Genomic DNA, 14,695 nt, shown 5'->3' on the forward strand with positions numbered 1-14,695 from the left:
AGATCCATGATATAAACAGCCTTGATGACATATTGGTACTATCCTGAATTTTAGGCAGGTCTGTCATTGTCGCCCCAAACCAGTCAGTTCAAGAAGTCCAACAATCTTGCCCCCAGCTCTCTTCTCCTTTTGTCGCTAGAGGCCACTTGCACTGCTCATCTGCGCTTGAGGTCATCCTTGTGTGCTCTGAGCCAGGCAAGACCCTGGAGGGGTATGACCCAGGCACGTGTATCATAGTGCAGATTACTAATCCCAACTACCAACAAAGAAAGAAGAAAGCAAACAAGAAATGCAGCCTGGGAAGGAAGCCCCTTGTAATGCTGCAGTTTTTACACCTATTTATGGACCATCTGTTGATCAGGGTTGTGCCTACAAGAACAGACTAGCATTTAATTTGAATGGGCCTGGAAAAGCAGAGCGGAGGGATAGTAAAGCAGCGGTGAAGAACACAGGCATCATTTTTTGCAGTGTGATGCAACAGCGACTTGGTATCTTACTGCATTTATTCATTCATTCATTCATTCATTCATTCACTGTAAGGGGAATTTTTCAGCCATCTTCTCCTTCCTGTCTGCAGTGTGAACCACAGCACCGTTCCACAGCCATCTAACGAAAGCTATGCAGATCTCACCATGGATACCCATTTAACTAGAGAAGTCACAGGACAGTTGCTATTTGTGTGCCTGAATGGAAGTCTATTGTGTTATTTTTTTGCTCCAGTGAAGCAGAACAAACCCTTCTTTTTCTTTGTTTATATGAGGTGAAAAAACATACTGGTACTGACTTTCAAATAAAAACTCTTAGTGGTAGTCAGTTCCTGCTCACTTTGAGAATATCTGGGAATACGCAGACATTCAGTCCATCTGTCCTGCTCCTACACTTAGGCAACATACCTGTGATGTTAAATACCCTTCGCATTTCCTTTGTCTCATTACACCTCATGCTTTAGTCCCTTGTGGTCACGGACTGTTTCTTTTCTACATTTGCCTTCATCTAGAACAAAGAGCAACCTTTGGGCACTACCCAAATATCAATTTTTGATATATAATATAATGCATGAAAATGAATATGGGTATTTTCATAGCTGAAGTATTGAATCAAAACTCAGAAGACCTCAGCCTTGTCTCAGAGGGCCTGTGTCATCTTTGGTGCATAACCTCTCTCTGCACTTTGGCCTTCTATCTGTACTTTTAATTTGTTTTGCCATGGTGTCCTTGTCAGAGACTAGATGCTCCTTGCATTTGTGTTGTATAGACATATAAACTAAAGATAGTTCTTGCTGCAATACATCAACATAATCAGAAGGAAACACTTTCTGAGAAAAAAAATTAAGGAGAAGGAAAGCAAAAAAAACCCTGGAGATGTATAATGCATTTTCAGTAACATCTGAGAAGATGTATTCCCTGTACGGCCTTCTGCAAATGTCGGCACAGAACGCAAGGCCAGTGGTTCTCCACGTGAGCTAACTCTGCCCTGCCTCTCAGCACGAATGGTTAGCCTGCCTGGTATTACACTAGCATCACCAGGCTGCTTCTGGGACAGAGCCAGCTCAGGTGTCTCTACACAGTGTGCGCTGGCTTTATTCATCTGTTCAGAGGGGGCACGCTTACTCAGAGCAGATCTGAAGCCTCCATTCTCACATGCAACTTTGGCTCATTTTGAGACTCTGATTTTTAAAAGGAGATTAAAGCACTTTCACAATGTTAGCATCAATCAATTTTTTATAGATTATCTTAAAGGACACTAAGATAAGTCTTGTTTTGGGGCACATCTTAAAGGACACCAAGATTCACCTTGCAGATTAAGACACCTGGTAGGTATCCGCATGTGAATTGGATGTCCAAGCTTTTGTTACTGTCAGTGGAGTCCAGAGATCTGCCCACCTCCCCCTCAAGTAGACCTCTCAGCCCACAAACCAGTTGGGTAAGCTTAGATGTCTAGTGCCAGCTTCGCCTGTGGTATCCAAGACATTTACACAGAATTGCCAAATATTAAACATGACCTTTCTCCTTGCGAAGTGGCAGTTAGAAGTCAGGGCCTATTACAGGGCATCTCAAATGGCACTAGATGAATATATGTGGGCAACTCAAGCAGTCAGCTGGATAGTTCTCCAGGTTTCAACTGCCTATGATGGGAGTTTGGATCTATCATCTCACGCATAGACATTTAATCCATGAGATAAATGCCACCCTGAATGTCACATAAGAAGAGGACTGTCTGTCAGTTTTTTTACTTCCCAAAGGGTGGATGTTTGGCTCCAAGTTCCAAATCAGCTTCTCCCCAGAGGACACCATGGGCCTCACCCAGCTCTTCGTGACTTTCTGTACCTCCAAGCAGTATCCAGCCTGCCTTTAGCTGATGCGCTGACATGGTTTTGTATACTGTTAGAATTAATTTAGCTATAACGTAAGCCGCTGGAAAGGAACAGTGTTTATCCAGGACTCAGCACCTCTCAGGCTTTGTCATTATTTACATAGTGTTTCTATTGCTCAGTGGTGCCAATAAGGGTAAGTATTTATTGCTGCAGGGTGTTTACTGCTCCATATCTGAATATAGCTTCTGCCCTGAAGAGCTTACAATTTAATTATAAAACAAGATGCCAGGAGTTTAAAAGAAAAGAGAAAGTTGATGAGCAAAAGAGTTAACTGTACTAGTCACAAAGTCAGGAGAAGCAAAATATTTTTTATCCTACTCTGTTTATTTTTTAAAAGTAATGCTTTCCAGTTTAAAAAAAAAACCCAAAAACAAACCTGCATGCTTCATTTCTCTTTTTCCCCTGCTTGGTTTCAATGCAATTTATATTTCTCAGTAGAAAGATTGCACTTCAAATAATTTTAAGTTTCTATTTAATCCTATTTAAGACTCTTTTTCATGTTTATAATTTCCATCTACTTACATACCATTGGTTCAGGTCCGTCTCTCACAAGCTCGGGGCTGGATTACCAGCAGGGATATACAGGGTGTTTCTTTCCCTGGTGGTCTATGAAGTGAGGCAGGTCACATTCATCCATTTTGCCTCAGTTCCTCTTGGTATACTTGCCTGCCTGTGATCCAGCCTCCAGGCTGGACGGTGTATCAACATGTAGGTTTCCTACTGGCCCCTCAGCAAGACCTCCTCTGGATTTCCTGGGACCATCAGTCCTGCTGTGCCATCTTGGGACATCACCCACCACTATCCCACACACTCCTCCCCAGTGACTTCCAGCTCATCTCTATCTGCCAGCCAACTAACTTCATAAGATCCAAGGACACACTTCCTCAGACACAAAATCACTTTTACCATTCATTTAAAAAGATAATTTGTGTTATCCGCAGGATACCCCCCACTTATTACCCAAGTTGATGAAAATTAGAAACATATGACTACAAATATTATCCATATTAGAGCAGACACCAAAACATGCTACTACGGTGCAACATATAGGAGAAGAGGTGCTAGAAGTGCAAAAGGCATTAAGCTTTTTAAAAATCACTGTGTATTGAAAATCGGGGTTTTGATGTACACTACATGCATTTGCACAGTTCATGTCCTATTCAAATTTCACAGGTGTACTCGCAGAGCTCTCCTCTCTCCAGACACACAAGAGGCACAGAAGCCTGGTGGGAAACACTCTGCTTCTGTGCCAGAAAGGTGGTTATGAAGAAAACATCTCTTAGATGCATAGGTCATATAGCATTTGTCTCACCTGGCTCATCCTTTCGCTACCAGGCATTGGCCTTTGCCAGGTATCCTGGCAGTGAGGCAGAATATTTTCTGATGCACATATTTGTCCAGTAAACACTGAACCACCTGCACATTTCACAGAAGCTACCAGATATGCTTCCAGCCCCATAGACCTAACTCAGAACTGACCTAGCTGTATTGAGGAGAGAAAAATACAGTATAAACATGTACTTTTCACTACTGGGTAGTTCTCATGGTGATTTTATCCATCTGTCATAATACCAAAAGGATGAATGATATTAAGTTTGTGTCCAAAGTCAGTGTTAGCTGACCATGCCAGTAACAGCAATCATGGCTGCCTGCCACGAGAAGAGAAAAGCTATGTTATTTCCCTGACACATTGAATTTTCCATGTTGCATTTAGCTCAGTAAACAGCCAGCTGGAGCTTGCTGTTCATGCTTCCCATAGTATATACCAGTTTTGCTTTTGCTTTTAAACCAGATTTCTATTTCCTCTCTTAGACTGGAGGGGAAGTTAAAATTGAGATTGCACAAAAACTCTGCATAAAAGATACTGTCTTTATGTGTACCTTGAGGTGCACAGTGACTTCCACACTGACCTAAATATACTCAGTTCAGATGTCTAACACATGTGTCAGTAGGTTACAATGAGACATCTCTAGCAGTCACAATTCGTGGGGGTTTCCTCCACTCCTTTTCCAGGCCATTCCACTCACAAAGTCTGGCACACATGATCGACTCGGGGGTGGCCACAGCTCTCAGTCAGCGTGGTACACCCAGACAGATGTACTTTCATTCAACGTATCTTTTCTGATTTATTGTAGTTCAATTTTGGTTTATCTTCATGCACTGGGCTGAAAACTGTAGAGATACAGAAACTCATTCTCTTATATGCAGATCTGACATCCTTGTTTCATGGGCAGCAACAACTGCTAGGGCAGTCTGGGCATGAGCGTAGCTTCAGCTCCAGAGTTTCCACCAAGTGCTTGGCCCTGCTCAACCTGTGGATGATTTAAAAAAAACCCTGCATTTCTCAGCCTGGGTGAATCCATTAACCAGGCAGGAGCTACAAATACTAATCAAACAGCAAACACTACTTTCCAGCTGCTTGGAGTCAGGTACTCTGATAAAGCATGACAGAGACTTAGCAGGGAGAAGTAAGGCATGGATTAAAGAAAGGACCCATCAATAGGGTTGGAAAAAACCCACACAAGATCCTAGGAAGGGGGAAACTTCTAGACTGGAAAAAAGATAGCAAGTTTTCAAGTAAACCAGCTGCCATTAAGTGTTATCATCATAATTTGGAAGAGGAGAGAATTGGTGTTGATGCCGGCACCACAGCTGAGTCAAGGAAGCACTAGAAAGACAGGAGGAATAAGCTCTAACCCCCTGCCTCCTTAGAGATAGTTGCTTTAGCAAGAGCTCTCTTTGAGAGTCTTGAAGCAGCCAGCAGCCTTAGCAGAAGGCTCTGTTGTAGATGAGGAAACAGGTCGGAAATTTTTATGAAAGCAACAGCAATTTATATAGGAAAACACGTCCTCTGAAAAATATCCTGAGGATCAAGGCCCTCTGGTTAGGAACATGTTTGAGATGCCAAGACCATTACCTGAAGCTTAAACTGAGAAGAAAGCATTGTGACTTCTCAAATAAGATTTAACTGCATATCTTTCTGAGCATTAGAAAATAACAGGTGTGGAAACCCTCCCTCCTACTGGAATCTTTCTGCTGGCTAAAAACCAGAAGTGAATCCCCATGTCAGGGAAAAGGGCTCTGCAACAGGGAAAAGGAGTCATAAGGCTGTGTTGAATAGATCATCTCAACAATTTCTAGGATTCAGCAGGATGAAGTGATTTTTTTACAGGCCTCCAGAGACTAACCGTCTCCTCCGACTGAGGGGGAAGAGGTGTAGAGAACAACCAGACATGATTTCACAGAATATCAACAGCTAATGGTCTTTTCTTGGGGAACCGTTTCTTTCTCTGAGGGCCTGCCTGCTTTTGCAGAGCACAAGAGACACATCAAAGAACCCGAGTAGAGTGTGTATATGTTATACTGTATCTGTAAATTATGGGCATAAAATATCTGAAGACAGGTCAGCAGAGTCATCTTTAACATTGATAAACCCTAAGTAACTGTGATGTATGGCAATTCAGAAGTATTTACAAGCAGAGCTAGCCAAGTGCAAGACATAAAGCCACTCTGCCCCTCCACCCCAGGTGACAAGGGTAGGGATCCTCTTACAAAGGAACTCAGAGACAACCAGCTCTGCTCTATCCCTTTTTTTCCCTCTTTCCTTAGAATTACAGGGAACTTGGAATTGGTTTATCAGAGAGCAGGCAGAGGTTAGTGGGCATCTCTGGACCAAAAAAAAAACCCCACTCTCTTGAAATATATGTGCAAGTGCAGGTAAAATTCATGGTAAAATTAAATTAATTAATTAATTAAAAGTATTTAAGAATTATCTGTAGATTTTCAGGACTGGATGTTATCGATTCCCATTGACTACAGACCCTGCTTTCATGTGATTCATATTTGTGATGCATAAGCTGCCACTATCTGTTTTTATTTATATAGCAGAGTACAGGTGATCTACAACAGAATTAGCTTTTAGACATTTCAGCATGTGAAGAATGATACTTTCTTTTGACTTATCTAATAATCACCTTGAGCTCTGCAGCTTCAGGAGCAATAAGCCTATAATTCAAAAGGATATGTGAAAAGAAACAAACCAAAAAGGCCTCTAGTCCTGACTGATGAATACAACAACTGGGGTTTTCCTGCCACTTTTGCTGCTATCTTCCCTAATCACCTCTTCTAGCAAAAGTACTTTTTGTACCACTAAGAAAGACGTAACCTCACAATCCAGCCATAAGGTGTAAAACTCTCAAAAGAATCCCTTTTGTTGGATAGGTTTAGTTACAAGCAGTAGCATGGATCAGTTCTTGAAGCTGTGAAAAAGCCATCAAGGCCAGGAACAATCACCTTAGGGGACGCTGAAATGAAGTGTCAGGCACTCTACATCCAGTACTTTGAAAAAGGATACATGGTCTCCTTGTTCGGACTGAGCAATTTTGGTGCATCTGAAGTAGAGCATAGCACAGTTGCCTGGAGCCAATTTTGCAATTCCACTGTTCTTGGCATGGTCTGGGCAGACCCTTCCCAACTACACCAGCTGCTGGTGGTCTCAAAGGACTATAATAGCAGTTGGGAATCACTAGCACTGAAAGGGTGTTTTGGATACACTCCTTTCTATCCTGAGTCGCAATGACCCTAAAAAGCAGTAGTGTCAAAGAGATTACTGCAACCCACTATGCCCTTAGGAACTCCTGATGAAGAGAACTATCCAGCATGCTGACATTAAAGCATCTCTCAGACCCTACAAGTAGCCCACAGTATTTCAATGTATTTTTTAAACTAATAATAGTCACTGTTTTATGGCATTTGAAACAGTAAACTGTGTCTGAATTTCTTGTATATTTACCACAGTCTCCATCAAGTGCTCTTTATCATAAACCTGAAACTTTTAGCCACCTGACTATAGAAAACCTGTCTTGTATCCAATACACATATGAAATAGCTGTCTGCAGCAGTTTTCTTCTGTGGTGTTACGGTAAACTTACACCCTCAGCATCCTGCTGTTGTAGGTATTTGATGGGGAAGGAGTGGAAGGAGAACCCCGAAGCTGCACAGTTGAAGTAACATCACTCGGACCATGCAGGTTACACAAGAAATCCTGACTCTGAAGAGCGAAGGACAATGTACCTCTTCACTACTTCCGTCAGTACAGCCTTGCCTGTCTGCTAATGAACAAGATGACAGTGTCACCCTGCTGTAAGTATGACCTCTTAGAAATACCGAAGTCCAACCCTTACAGCTCTATTACAAAAATCACACTATCCCAGCTCCACAATCCATCCACAGCCCAATTTGATGAGAAAAAAAAAATAATCTCCTTCTCCCCTATACTAATTCAGACACTTGTGTGTAAATACAGGTGTGAGTAGGATGCACACCCAGCACAGATTTAATGATGCACCTATCATCTGAAAACATCCATTTCTGTAAAAGACAAGGTGAGGGCTCCACTTTCCCTGTCTTTCAACACTACAGTCATTTATACAATGAGAATGGAATAGCTCTATAACTAATTAGTGATACAGTTTCCAAGTTCAAATGAACATTCAAGAAAAGTGAGCAGAGAATCCACTAACTCTTCGTTACTAAGTTTTACAATTTTCAGATGTGCTTCTTTATCCATTGAGGAATATATGCCCATGAATAAGAGCTAAAGGATCTTCATTATCACTATAATTGAACAGATACACTTCTGATGAATTGTCTTTTAAAAACTTCTGCATTTTTGTGTCACAGAGAGATACTTGATGCAGAGTTAAAGCAGAAAACCACATTTCTTCAAGTAAATTGAAAATTTAGGAGACCTCTGTGATTTAAATTGTGTTCTATGTTAATAACACATGCCTTAATACTTAGTGATATGACTAATGCTAGATTCAGGGAAAAGTGTTGCTTTAGAACCACATTTTTTGTAATTAATATTTCATTTGGCCTGAAAAAACTTCAAAAAAAAGACACTTCCTGAGTTCTACATTTGGTCTTTTTGTACATAATACTCTGTTATGATGGGCGGGTCACATTAAAAAGTCTATCTGATGCTAAATTGACTAATGGCCAAACAAAATGTTAATTTCAGTCGAGAAGTACATTCTTCCTGAATAACTGGAAGCAAAGGTGCCACAAATATGTTTCTATAGAGGATATTTGCTTATTTTTCAAGTCTTCAAAATTTAAGTTATTACCTTTCAACTTTTTTTCCCCAGCTCACTATTATGCCTTATACAATATATACCTTGTATAACTAGAAACATTTGATATCCATAGCTTTGCAAATCATTCATCTACTGGCCTGAAATTTTTCATGCAATTTTCTTCACAGATCTCCAATATAATTGAGAATGCAAGAACCAAAATTGCATCCAAAAGAAAAAAAAAAAAGAAACAGAAAATCTTTTTAAAATCTTTGAGAACAAGAGCAGGAAATACAATTAAAGATGCTCATGTTTGAAATGGGAAGTTTGCGGAATAAAAATATACGCATATATGATCCCCAGTGAATTTTAGTATAGGGCTCAAGAGGATGTACGTACAAAATTATAATCATTTTTCAGAGCAGACACAACTTTTGCACAGGACCAGTTACAACACTGAGCTCAAACATCTTCATGTCTTAGTTTACCACCTGTCAATTGGGAATAAATACACTCATACTTCACACAGTGGTTACAATGATATTTAAAGAATGTTGTTAAGAGCTCAGAAACAATAGTAATAGAGTAACAAAAATAAGTACAAAGGCAGAAAATTGCTAACATGTTTACTGCTAAGAAAATCTGAGTTGATTTCAGATCCCTTCAGCAAATTCTTACTCAGCCACAAAATTTACATAAATGACATGATTTCTTATTACGGTTTAATTAGCTGTTAAAAATGGGTTCAAGCTAAAGAAACAAATATTGTCACACACAAACAATAACTAAATTGAAGACAGAATATTGCTCAAACATGGACCATGAAAGATCTGGTTTCAAGCCCTGGCTCTGCTACTGACCTGCTACATATAGACAGAGTAAGGCCTGTATACGAGTCAGTTTGATGATAGTGTAAAGTCCATGAAATAGAATGGTAATTTTCAGACCTGTGATTATGCCCAATTAACAGTAATTACTGTTAAACCATCTCCTGAAAGTTTGTTATCAGCTGCGGTTAACAATGGTTTTAATATTTATGGTATCATCTACAGCTGAGACTTTTTTACATTGCATTAATGAAAACCAAGGTTTAATGATGGCTGGCACCTACACCACAACCTTATTTTGAAATGGTCTCTATGTCTTAAAGAAGTATGACTGACCTGCCGAAGGGACAAGGCTAGAGGGAAAAATCTGCTAAGTGTGGTTTTGTTTGAACTAGTTCTACAGCAGCACTTTACAAGGTTTGTTACCAAACATAGCAGCTGATCCAAGAAAGTCAGAAAGTGCACATGTTCACATTGTCAATCACATGTGTAAGTACTCAGTGCTGTTATCTGTGCATTGGAATATCATTGCAGTCAAACAATTTTTGGCACTGGACATAATTAAGAAATTGTCTCATGATAGCCTCACCACTATGCTATAAACGATTGTTCAACTAGAAAAGAAACAGATCCAAATTATCACGTCTGTTTTTATCAGGACTGTATACTCTGTATTACATATGTGCACTTAGTTGAGAAAATGAAGGTTATGTCATTAAAAATCAAATAAGAAGAAGAGTTGTATTGGAACATATCTCTGGCTACCTCATGTGAACCTGGATCATTCCTACTATTAGAAATGGGGATCATAAATCTATGTGATCAATAATGGACTTTTATCAGTTTACTTGATAATTAATTTTCATTTAGTTACAAAGCAAGCCTGAACATTTCACTAAACTATAGGATTCCACACACTGAGCAGAGACTCAAATGTAGAGGTCTTGTATAATCTTTTGGCAGGTCACTTAATCTCTCTTACCTTCCCCTCCCTTTGGAAGCAGTATTTAGTTTCTCTTAATCTTTGTCTGCTTTCACTGTTGAGATGGTAGTCTACTTGGAATAGGGACTGTCTTTTACACAGACAGTCAACTATTTACCTGTGACTTATGAAAGACACTGATGGAGAAATAATTTATACTTAAAATGCCACTCATCAAATCAATGCGATGCAGAATGATTACTGGATTCTATTTAAGTTGCAGTTTTATGACAGGAATAGCCCATTGCATGCAATCATTTAGTATCTTACATTTGAAAAGATCTCTCTCTTCCTGCAAAGCTGGGTAACAGCATCAGGAATTGTAAAATATTACTTGGCTCATAAGATCACACAAGCTGCAAAGTATTGAGTGGTTTGTGGGTTTTGGCAAGTGTTCCAGGTCAGCAGTTCTTAAATACTGGTGATTCATGAAGCCTTATCCCACAGATCTGCAGGGTAAAATATTTTGAGAATGTAACTACTAGAGTGTGTTTTAAAGGAGCAAAAGGGGGGAAAAAAAAAGTAGCCCAAACCAGGAACTTCCTTACAAAGTAGAAATCTAGTCCTGTTTCAGTGAAAGTTTTTATCACATCACCCAAGTGCTTCACAAACGTTAATGAATTAATCCTCTACACTCTTGTGAGGAAGGAAATATTATCCTTTCTATATACTTAAGAGGATATCGTAAAGACTGTAAAGCCCAAGCATTCCAATACATTTAGTGATTTTTAAGGGTTTGAGTTTCCTGACTGCTCAATTCTAGGTTTAGCTTCCAGGAATACTGTATTTTTTGCAGTTCCTCTTCATAAGGAGTTCTCTTCTTAAGTATACCAAATACCGCATTCTTTTTTGCTGAACTAGGAATCCTGATTTAAAAAACTTATAAAATATCATTTTAACAATATATCACTAATATATTGAGAACTAACTTACATAGTCCCTTCCTCATCTCTTTGACTACAGATCAAGAAAGAACCAACTAGTTAGTCTAATCTTTCTTAATTTTTGTGGACTAACAATCCTATTGTTCACGCACATTGTTCCTTCAGAGATGCATTCTCTCTCCAGACTGCTGAGTTTGAGCTGTAGAAGAAACAGGAGTAGTTTCTATTACCACACAGCATCCATTGTCGATTTGTAATATTTTATTCATATCCGTGCACACATTCCTCAGCTACCAGCGTACCAAGGAAAAACATCAAATCTCTTTGATCTCAGCAGTGTGCCATTAAAAAATGGAAGCATTCAGTGATTAAGTTCTACATCCCCCACACTGAGAAGGGAATTAGAAGTGGCCCAGGCAAGTAGAAAACTCATATTACTTTATGGAAAAAGTGCACTAGTTTGACTGTTACTCAACCACAATAAAACTTAAAAATAAGGAAATAAAAATGAAACCAAACACATCTATATTGATATGTCTATCAATATATAGCACTTTTGTAACATTGGGCTTTTAAAAAATTTAGTCTCAAGAGTATTTTTCTCCTTTAATAACACAGTTAAGCTGCTTTGGGAAAAAAAACCAAAGCAAACAGAACAAACTATCCATTAAAGAAAACTTCTACCTACAATGAGGCTGTCTCCATGTCCTGGTCTTTGAAGGGAATCAGTCATTTTCTCTCTCTCTCACACTCCTTCAGTTACAGAAAGCGAGATGAGCTCTGCAATCATAAACCCTGAGTTAGCAGAATGAATGATACAGTGCAGTCTTCTTATTGGTTTGATGTGTTTGGTTTTCTGCTGAAGTGTTGCGTGGGGGTACGGCTTGGGGAAGACATGAAGACTGTATGTCTAAAGGGGTAAGTATCAGGAATTTTGAGGCCCCTGTAGAACAAGGATATAATGGGGCTCATGATATCTGAGAGCTTAAAATTAGACCTTTCTTTATTTCCTTTTCTTGACAAGAACTGCAGTCTGCTGAAAAATAGCTTGGCATTAAAGAAAAAAATTATATTGAGCTCCCTGATAAAAAAGAATTAGGAATAGCAATTGTTTCACTGTTTTAGACTTTTAAGTAATCAATTCTTTATACAGCAGCTGCATGGTGACCACCTAATGGATCAGTCATTCTTCCTGCACTGCTTGAGGTATATTCTGTTCTCCTAAATACCTACACTCAAAGCTAAGTTAAGTTTTATTCCTTTTCCTGATCAGGCTCTAGCCTAGCCATCTTCCTTCACACAGGGTTTCTTCCTCATAACAGTTCTGTAGAACTGAAAGAACTTACTAAGGAAAACATCACCTGTGCTCGCAGAAGCACTTGTTTGCCCAAGAATGGACACTGAGACACACTCCCCTCGGATGAACAGTAAAGCTTCATGTCTGATAAGACCTGACCTAATTTCAGGCACTATGATGTGCTTTTATTGCCTCTACTAGCTAGGGATTTGGAACAATACAGCAACCTCAAAAACGGTTCCAAAGGGTACTTGAGCGTCCTTAGAATAGGTCTCGTAAGTTAATTGCAGCATTGTCTCTATGGGAATTTCTAGCAGATACCCTGAAGGCAGGAATATGACTCTGATCAGTAAGGATTAAAAACAGGATCCAGAAGGCCCTCTCTGCATTCATTTCCGAGATGCAAAGATAGGCAGCAATACATGGTACAGATAATTATTGCCAGCTGGTTGTGAGGTGATATAGTTTTGCCACATTTGAGGTAGAAGGCAAGCTGAGGACTGGGAGCAGTCCTGGAAGATTATTCTTTCTAGTGGTTTTCTTTTTCCAAGTCCTGAGAAGAAACCACATGTTTTCCATTTGCCTAATTAACCAAAGTTAAAAACAAATTATGATCTGTACGAAATAACCAGAGCCGTTTGACAAGACTTTTCTGTTCTTTGGTCAAACAGAAGAGCTCTTGAATCTCTTGGAATTCACCAGTTTTATATGACTGAGGATATACTTTATTCCCCAACTTGGTAAACTGAGGCTGAGAAATCAGAAGAGTCCTACCGAGACAATGGTCTCTGGGCTTTCGTAACCCACACGGAACAGGACGCTCTTCCATGAAATATTCTTCTCTCCTAAAATCCTCCTATTTATGTTTATCGCTTCCTTTTGAAGCCACAACTACTGAGCCAGACTCCACAGAAGCTGCTGTAGTAAGACCGAGAATATTCCGCGGTAGGGTCTGCAGCTCTGGACGGGCACCTGGGCCCTCCCGCTGCGGCCCTGACAGCGTTTCCGAAGGCGACGACGTGCCCCGTCCCACCGCGAAGCCCGCAAAGCGTTCCTAGCCTTACAGCCCTCGGTGAGGGCGGGCACTGACCGCTAAGGCGCCCTGCCTGACCGGGCCGCTGCCCGAAGGACGGGCTGTTGGGACCAGTTCCCTCCCTTCCCGCTTTGAAAGGGAAACACCGCCCGAGCGCGGGCCGCCCTGCCCTGAACGCCGCGCTGAGGGGCTGTCGGGGGCTCCTGGGGGAGGCCGGACGGTGTACGTGTCCCCCCAGCCACAAGGCGCCCACCGGGCCGGGAGGAGGCGGCACCGCCACGATCGGGGCCGTGCCGGGCGAGCGACCGCCGGGAGGTGCCGCCGGGTAAGGCCCCGGCCGAGGCGACCGCCCCGCCGGCGGGCCTACGGCGAGTGCGAGGAGACAGAACACCTCGGGTGGGCGGGCGGCGCCGGCCCGCCCCCGCGCGCTCATTCAGAGCGGGTGACGTCAGGCGCGTCACGTGCCGCCCGCGCGTCACGCCGCGCGCGGGGCCCCCTCCGCCAATCCCTAGGCACTGGTGCCGGCCGGGCGCGCCGCTCCGCGCGGCGTCGCCGGCCAATCCCTTCCGCCGGCGGAGGAGGGACTTCCGCCGGGAGCCGGAAGCGGGTCTCTCATGCGAGCGGGTGGTTGAGTCTCGGCTCGGAGACGTTTCGGGCCCCGGAGCCGCCGCCGCCGCCGCCTCTCCTCCTCCTCCTCCTCCTCCTCCTCCTCCTCCTCCTCTTTCCTCCTCCTCCCTCCGCGCCCCCCCCCCCTCCCCGCTGTGCTGCCGCCGCCCGCTCCTCCTCCCGGCCCCCGCCCCGCTCTCCGCTCTCCTCCTCCTGGCATCCGGCGGCGGCGAGGCCCCGGCGGCGGCGGCGGCGGCGCAGCGAGAGGCCCCGGCGCTAGCGGAAAGCCCAGCAGGAGCGAGAGGCCCCGGCGCCAGCGGAGACACCCCTCCTCGCTCCCCGACCCCGCGCCCGCCCGCCTTCTCCCCGCCGAGGCCCGGCCCGAGGGCGGCGGCGGCTGCTGCTGGTGACAGGTGAGTGCGAGGGGCCTCCCGGGGCCCGCGCCCCGCCGGCGGCGGCGGCGCCCGCTTGGGCCGCTCCCCCCGCCCCGCCCCGGGCTCCCGGTGCGAGGGGCAATGGCGCAGCTGGAGGGGGAGAGGCACCCCCCTCCCCCGTTCCGCCACCCTCCTCGCACCGGGGAGGCGGCCGGAGCCGCCATCTTCCCACCCGAGGCGG

The 14,695-nt window shown here is 43.0% G+C and overlaps 1 protein-coding gene across 1 annotated transcript in view; it reads left to right on the plus strand.

Annotated features, from left to right (window-relative positions):
* Positions 1 to 14,217: 14,217 nt before the first annotated feature.
* The window catches only part of LARP4B (La ribonucleoprotein 4B), a 60,448-nt gene continuing 59,970 nt past the window's right edge, over positions 14,218 to 14,695 (plus strand). The window contains exon 1 of the mRNA XM_052806415.1: positions 14,218 to 14,493. The gene's annotated coding sequence lies outside the window, so the exon portion shown is untranslated. The remainder of the gene's footprint in view (positions 14,494 to 14,695) is intronic.

The sequence above is a fragment of the Harpia harpyja genome, chromosome 1 (genome assembly GCF_026419915.1).
Source record: "Harpia harpyja isolate bHarHar1 chromosome 1, bHarHar1 primary haplotype, whole genome shotgun sequence".
NCBI classification, from domain to species: Eukaryota; Metazoa; Chordata; class Aves; order Accipitriformes; family Accipitridae; genus Harpia; species Harpia harpyja.